Below are 8,722 nucleotides of genomic sequence, written 5' to 3' on the forward strand. Positions count from 1 at the left end.
ATTGTCAGACAGACATATATTATATGTCTGTCTGATAATAATATATGTCTGTCTGATAATAATATCTGTCCGTCTGACAATAATGCGTTCTGTCTGTCTGATAATAATATCTGCCTGTCTGATTATAATATCTGTCTGTCTGATGATAACATGTGTCTGTCTGATAATATTATCTGTCTCTCTGATAATAATATCTGTCTGACTGATACTAATATCTGTCTGTCTGATCATAATATGTCTGTCTGATAATAATATCTGTCTGTCTGATGATAATATCTGTCTGTCTAGCTCGGATGAAATGCTGTCAGAAGTGTGATCTAATCAACCAAAGTAAACATTTTGAACCTTACACTTACATGATTATTGTATGATCTACCCATTCCCACCTCTCCCCACAACCACCTCTCTGGCCACACGCCCCTCCTCCAGGTCCAACCACGTGATGTCGCGTCAGACAACAGCGGCAGCACATTCTCAGAGATTCCTATCAGTTGGCAGTATTCAATTATAACCAGCAATGACGAGTGGTGAGATGATGATCTCGACAGAATCACAAGTGTCAGGGCATTTGGCGATTATTTTCCTGTTTATCGTACATCAAAGAAGCGCGCTGTACAGCTTCCGCATTCCGTCCCTGCCCATTCCTTTCATCGCAGATACGCTAGATGGCACCGTCTTTGAACGGTTCGCCCTCACAGAATCATCCAACAGCGTTGATTTACTTGTCTGGTGTTACATTTGTTTGCTCATCTGCAGTTCTTTATCTCACACAAGTGCTTTATGAAGTAAGTAAAGTATAGGATACCAGGGACTTTGTTATTGTTCCCCTTGTTAAACAAGAACTGATGGCGAGTCAAGTGAAGATACCTCTGATTGTCGGAAGATGCTGAACGTACATATAGCTTTATGACGGAGATGCACGATCTTTAATGACCTTGGTTGGCAATATCAACAGCAGCTATGACAATCTACAGAGACCCCCGAACATTAAATACAAAAATAATAAAGACATGTATTTTTAGTTTATTCAACTGAAATATTTGGTTCATAATATACATTCAGTAGAGGCTTGTTTGAGTTTTACGTTTTGTGTACACCTTAAACAATATCTTTATTATTTTTAGATTAATTTCTATGAAAAAGTTCCTATTTCCCAGACTACACTGTTATCCAAGATGCCTGCATCTGGTGTACTGTTTTACCAAGTGCTTAGTTCCAGGCTAAATGTTTGGCAATAACACCATCCCGATTGAGCGCGTGGGAGTCTCAGAAACTAATTTTCATGTGGACATCCTTTTTATATTACTTCCACCAGGGGTCACAGTCCAAGTTGCGGGGACGCCATTTTGATAACTAATCTGATAGTAGGGTGGGAAATTACCCAGCGGTTGAATTGAATTGCTGCTAAAGAATAATTACTTACGTTATTACGAGAGCAAGTTGTGAAAATGAGCAGACATCTAGCATTTAGGAAATGCCAGCACTGCCTTATACGTAAGTGCTTGTTCAAAGACTTCCAGGAACATTCTAACAAATTATATTGCACCAAATGTCGCGCAGCGAGGACACTTGCCGTGTCACTGCCAATGATGCATTAATGGCTAAGCGATCTAGCGCCTTTACCGTGAAACCGTTACAAGTCGATTGCACAAATTAAATCAATTCAGTTAATTGCAGATGAATACGTTTTAAAGGAGTAAAAGTGCTCTAAAATGTACATGAATGGAGTGGAAAGGTTTGACATTAGCGGGACGAAATTGGGAAATTTTGATATATCAATAATACTTGAACGTTACAAGTTATGTAGAAATAGACGAAAATAATCGTATTTTCAATAACATGAAAAAATATTAAGTCGTTAATAATCATGATCTAATGTGTTTCCGCCAAGATTGTATCTACGTGGTAAAAGCCTACACCGTGTTTGTATAATTAACGTTTCTAAGGCGTTATATTGAATTATGTGGAGCCCGATGTATGCGGCATCGACAGAAGGAAGCGAGCGCGTTTCGCCAGTTAACTTAGAGTAAACCGTGTTATTTCCGCATCGTTAACTTCTCATACAGGAGCACACATCTAGTGATTCGTACCTTGTTACACTTGCACAAAAACATGATCACACAAATCCCAGCTTATCAGAAGTCACGTGCTGCTAATAAGAAGCAACCCGTAAATGTTTATCTGCTTGGTCGCATGCGTGGTGGAGTGGTACTATTGGGACCAAACACGCCAAGTCAAAACAAGCGATCCTGTTAATAACAGCTACTTCTTCTAACACATTAAGAATGAAAATTTGCTGTTACCAAGGCAGTTTCGGTTCCTTACAGTCAACGAGTGTGAGGAGTGGTGTACGCTCATCTGTAAGGAGGGGGAGTTATGAGTTATGTGTTTCCACACATACAAATTTACATATTGCAGATTTTGTAGTAGCTGCACGTTTGCTACATCGCCTCCATTCTTACAATTAGTCGCTAATTTAACGGGGCTGTAGCCATATATTCCCATTGGCATAAATATATATTGCATAACATGTTGGAATCCTTCATTCAACATGGCCACTAGAGTGTTACCGAAATTGATGATGATCGCGTCAATTCGACTTTCACGAAACCTGCACCTTTATGAAATCCAGCCTAAAGCATTACTTTCATATTGCCTATGAGCAAAAACTTACTATCGCAGTATGTAAATCTTCTAGTAATGATTTCATGTATATGTATTTCAGCTAGAGAACGGTTTAGTTGACGTTCAGACATGTGACTTATAACCTTTGGCCCCCATTTGCCAATGGTTCCAAGAATGTGGGTACGGAACCCCCAGAATGCAATCATCGGAAGGTCAACATTTTCATCTTTCTCAAATTGTCTTTGTTCCAATACCTCATCCAGTGGGTGCGTCCACGGGCATCACACATGATGCATACTGACAGTAAACAAACCCACGTGGCGCCTGGAGTGGATGCAGATATATTTCGTACCTATGTCTGCTGTAGATATAGTTGTGATATTGACAAATGTATTAGCACTACTGGTAAGTGTTACAGCTAGTTGACTACTAAACTGCCTGTGAATACTATCACTCTCTTCCAAATCACGATCGGTTTCAAGACAAATGTTCGTGCTAGGTTTAACAGATCCGTGACTCACGGGTCGTGAAGTCAGCACTGATTTGACAACAGTAGCGGTATTACGCGCTTCACTGCAATTTACAGCACGCCTCATTTATGACCTGGTGGCGACAAGGTTCGCGTCGGGGGCCATTAATCCCCAACATAAAAGTCCATGTTGAGTAAATAACGTCCATGTCACTGTTAAACAACTTGTATCAGTTCGTTAGATGTATTGCATTTGGTGTAATCACATACCTGCGGCTGATATGTGCAGTTCACTTCTCACATTTAAACATATAGTCACCAGAAACATGAAACACATTACATTGGGAGGGAGTATGTTTCAAACTGTGTGTACTCTCGTGAAAATACATCTCTGATTCACAGCACATCCATAGCTATATCCCTTAGTAGTGCACTCGAACATAACTATATTTATATATATACGTACCTTTGTTAAATGTAGGGATCTCCGCTTTGCACTTAACATAAATGTCAAGGCGTTCATTTTTTTTTCAAAATGGCCATTATACATTTTGGAAAATTCAAACGCATAACTGTTGCTTGGAGACCGGTAGACAATTTATCACGACGAGTCTTCATAATTTCGTGGCGCATTGACTCCCTGTATAACAGATATCAGTTTACATAATAGATGCTTCGGTTACATTCCTTGGAGAAAACAGAGAACGTAGTTTCAATGCACCTTGATCTACTGGTAGTCGGTGATGAGCTGCAAGGACGCCTCGGCGTGATGCACAATGCAAATCTGGCCGTCGATCATGGACTGTTGTGTCTACATACAAACAACATCATCTTACTGCATTCATGTAACCTGTGTCTGGGGCAATAACATCTTATTGCATTCGTGTAGCTGATGTGTGGGGCAACACCATCATACTGCATTCGTCTAGCTGGTGTCTGGGGCAACAGTATCTAACTGTATTCTTGTAGCTGGTGTCTGGGGCAACAACATCTTACTGCATTCGTGTAGCTGGTGTCTGGGACAACAGCATCTTACTGCATTCGTGTAGCTGGTGTCTGGGACAACAACATCTTACTGCATTCGTGTAGCTGGTGTCTGGGACAACAGTATCTTACTGCATTCTTGTAGCTGGTGTCTGGGGACAACAGTATCTTACTGCATTCTTGTAGCTGGTGTCTGGGGCAACAACATCTTACTGCATTCACTGGTGTCTGGGACAACAGTATCTTACTGCATTATTGTAGCTGGTGTCTGGGGCAACAACATCTTACTGCATTCGTGTAGCTGGTGTCTGGGACAACAACCTCTTACTGCATTCGTGTAGCTGGTGTCTGGGACAACAACATCTTACTGCATTCGTGTAGCTGGTGTCTGGGACAACAGTATCTTACTGCATTATTGTAGCTGGTGTCTGGGGCAACAACATCTTACTGCATTCGTGTAGCTGGTGTCTGGGACAACAACATCTTACTGCATTCTTGTAGCTGGTGTCTGGGACAACAACATCTTACTGCATTCGTGTAGCTGGTGTCTGGGACAACAGTATCTTACTGCATTCTTGTAGCTGGTGTCTGGGGCAACAACATCTTACTGCATTCTTGTAGCTGGTGTCTGGGGCAACAACATCTTACTGTATTCGTGTAGCTGGTGTCTGGGACAACAACCTCATACTGCATTCGTGTAGCTGGTGTCTGGGACAACAACATCTTACTGCATTCTTGTAACTGGTGTCTGGGACAACAGTATCTTACTGCATTCTTGTAGCTGGTGTCTGGGACAACAGTATCTTACTGCATTATTGTAGCTGGTGTCTGGGGCAACAACATCTTACTGCATTCGTGTAGCTGGTGTCTGGGACAACAACCTCTTACTGCATTCGTGTAGCTGGTGTCTGGGACAACAACATCTTACTGCATTCGTGTAGCTGGTGTCTGGGGCAACAGTATCTTACTGCATTATTGTAGCTGGTGTCTGGGGCAACAACATCTTACTGCATTCGTGTAGCTGGTGTCTGGGACAACAACCTCTTACTGCATTCTTGTAGCTGGTGTCTGGGACAACAACCTCTTACTGCATTCCTGTAGCTGGTGTCTGGGGCAACAGTATCTTACTGCATTATTGTAGCTGGTGTCTGGGGCAACAACATCTTACTGCATTCTTGTAGCTGGTGTCTGGGACAACAACATCTTACTGCATTCGTGTAGCTGGTGTCTGGGACAACAACATCATACTGCATTCGTGTAGCTGGTGTCTGGGACAACAACATCTTACTGCATTCTTGTAACTGGTGTCTGGGACAACAGTATCTTACTGCATTCGTGTAGCTGGTGTCTGGGACAACAACCTCATACTGCATTCGTGTAGCTGGTGTCTGGGACAACAACATCTTACTGCATTCTTGTAACTGGTGTCTGGGACAACAGTATCTTACTGCATTCGTGTAGCTGGTGTCTGGGACAACAACATCTTACTGCATTCGTGTAGCTGGTGTCTGGGACAACAACATCTTACTGCATTCGTGTAGCTGGTGTCTGGGGCAACAGTATCTTACTGCATTATTGTAGCTGGTGTCTGGGGCAACAACATCTTACTGCATTCGTGTAGCTGGTGTCTGGGGCAACAACATCTTACTGCATTCGTGTAGCTGGTGTCTGGGACAACAACATCTTACTGTATTCGTGTAGCTGGTGTCTGGGAAAACAACCTCTTACTGCATTCGTGTAGCTGGTGTCTGGGACAACAGTATCTTACTGCATTCTTGTAGCTGGTGTCTGGGACAACAGTATCTTACTGCATTCTTGTAGCTGGTGTCTGGGACAACAGTATCTTACTGCATTCTTGTAGCTGGTGTCTGGGACAACAACATCTTACTGCATTCTTGTAGCTGGTGTCTGGGACAACAACATCTTACTGCATTTGTGTAGCTGGTGTCTGGGACAACAACATCTTACTGCATTCTTGTAGCTGGTGTCTGGGACAACAGTATCTTACTGCATTCTTGTAGCTGGTGTCTGGGACAACAGTATCTTACTGCATTCTTGTAGCTGGTGTCTGGGACAACAGTATCTTACTGCATTCTTGTAGCTGGTGTCTGGGGCAACAACATCTTACTGCATTTGTGTAGCTGGTGTCTGGGACAATAACATCTTACTGCATTCTTGTAGCTGGTGTCTGGGACAATAACATCTTACTGCATTCTTGTAGCTGGTGTCTGGGAACGACAACAACATCTTACTGCATTTGTGTAGCTGGTGTCTGGGACAACAACATCTTACTGCATTCTTGTAGCTGGTGTCTGGGGCAACAACATCTTACTGCATTTGTGTAGCTGGTGTCTGGGACAATAACATCTTACTGCATTCGTCTAGCTGATGTCTGGGACAACAACATCTTACTGCATTCGTGCACCATAACACACTATACAAAGGCCAACAACAACATAACTGAGACATAGACCAAGCAGTACACAGAGTAATACAACATTTACAGCATTCTTGGAACATGCTTGACTGGTACAGAACAACAGTTTACTATCCACATAAAAGCACACAGTATAACAACAATATGCTACAGTATCACGGCAATGCAATTGAAACCGTCTCCAGCACAATGGACTTTCAAAGACGCTAATCATTCCAAGTCAAGTTCTGCTCCAGAAAAAAGGGAAAGTTACCTGAAATATTATATGGACATACAACATCGCCGATACAAGACAAATACAGATTTAATACAGATTTCAGAATCAACCTGTTCTTGTACACTATCAGCCAAACGTTGTTGTTTGTCTAAACATTGTGTAGAGCGAACAGGGAACATAATGCGCACATCTATGTCGACTGGTGCAACACATGTTTATGTAAAAGCGTTCTGGATATATAACCTGTACATATATACATATGGAAAAAAGTATTGCAACACCTATGATGGTAGCCCCTATATAGGCCATTATATTAATATCATATTTATGTTTGTTTGTATGATTATTGTGACCCTCAGGCACACCACACATTGATTGTAGATATGCACGTGCTACGATCAAAGTCGAGCACAAGGCAGCACGGCCAGATTTGTGTCAAGCTGGAGTTTAAGGTTATGGGAAAGGACCCACTGGTCGGACGAAAGTCGATTTCACTTGCCCATTACTGATGGTCGAGCTTGTGTTTGGCGTCGCAAAAACACTAGAGCAAGTACCGTTTGGCGGGGGTTCATTACCAGTGTGGGGATGCCACTGGCATGACTTTAAAAATAATCTTGTGACAATCAGAAACAAATCTGAATGGACAACGGTACATCACCGACATCCTAGACAGGGTTGGTGTAGCACATTTCGATGACCCCCCTTTCATCACAAGGCCAGTCTTTATGGACGACAATGCCGGGCCACAACATGTATGTGCCACTGTTTTTACTTCGGGGTGAGAAGTAACTACCTTGGCAAGAGAGATCCTCCAGTACAATATCTTGATGTACTGGAACAAACTCTTCATCAAGAATTGAACGCAATATCTCAACGTCAAAGTCAACGCCTGATAACATCAGTGAGAATGGATATTATTGCAGTTGGCGAAGATGACGCCTGATGTTGACATTGCCCTCGGTTTTTGATGCTTGCGTTATTTCCTGAGGATTGCATGTAAGAATCTTGGGAATGACCACCATAGTTATCAACACTACAAAATGACTCAGTCAACATCTATGAATAAACTATAGTTTTATATTTTGATTTGCCATTTAATTTTGCCATTTAACTCAGTGTTTCCAAATATATGTTAAACTGAAGTTCGGATGAGTTCCTGTGCTATGGTTAATGAAAACATATTGATTCCATGAAAAATGCGGGGTGTTGCGATATTGATTTTCATGTGTGTATATTAAGACATGACTGTCTTGTGTAGGTCCTGTGTGTCAAATATGACTGTGTCCGCTTACTCTGTTTCGTCTTTGTCCTGTGTTCCGGAAATGTCTGCTCTCTGCGCTTGTCTTCATTCGCACTCGCCCATTTCCGTAGACTCGCCCCTCTATCGATAAAAGTATTATGCAAAAATATGAAAAACCCGTCAGAAAGCATATGTCATGGGTCAATGAATACTGCAGGAACAATAGTGAAATTACACACGTCTTGTACCTAAATTATAGCCTACACATAGTGCATGCTGTATTCGGGCAAACTGTATATGAGTTTAAGTACAATATGTTAAAACAGCATCTGCATTATGTATTATATACGGAGAGACATACACGTGAATCGTTATATCAAATAGTCCCACGACCATGCCCAGTTGTTTTCAGAAGGAACCGAATCGCCAAAAATGTCCATGAGAGGGGAGCCGCTGTCACGGATAAAACACGAGTTGGTCTCGAATACGCCTGACTGGTTTCTGCCCAGTGTCCCCGAAAGTCGATTGCCCTGTGTCTGTACTTCGTCTTTGTTCTGTGTTCTGGAAATGTCTTTGTACCCTGTGCATTGGTGGCCCAGTTCCTATTTTCGGAGTAGTTTCCTAACATCTCTCCGAGGCTGTTCTGGACCTAATTTCTCGAAACAAAATTAAGTTTGAGTTTTGACTTAAGTTAGAGTTTTTACTCAAATATGAGAAAACACAGAAAAATGCATTTTCGAGAATAAACTG

The sequence above is a fragment of the Haliotis rubra genome, unplaced genomic scaffold, assembly GCF_003918875.1.
Source record: "Haliotis rubra isolate DU_JTF1 unplaced genomic scaffold, ASM391887v1 Scf50, whole genome shotgun sequence".
NCBI classification, from domain to species: Eukaryota; Metazoa; Mollusca; class Gastropoda; order Lepetellida; family Haliotidae; genus Haliotis; species Haliotis rubra.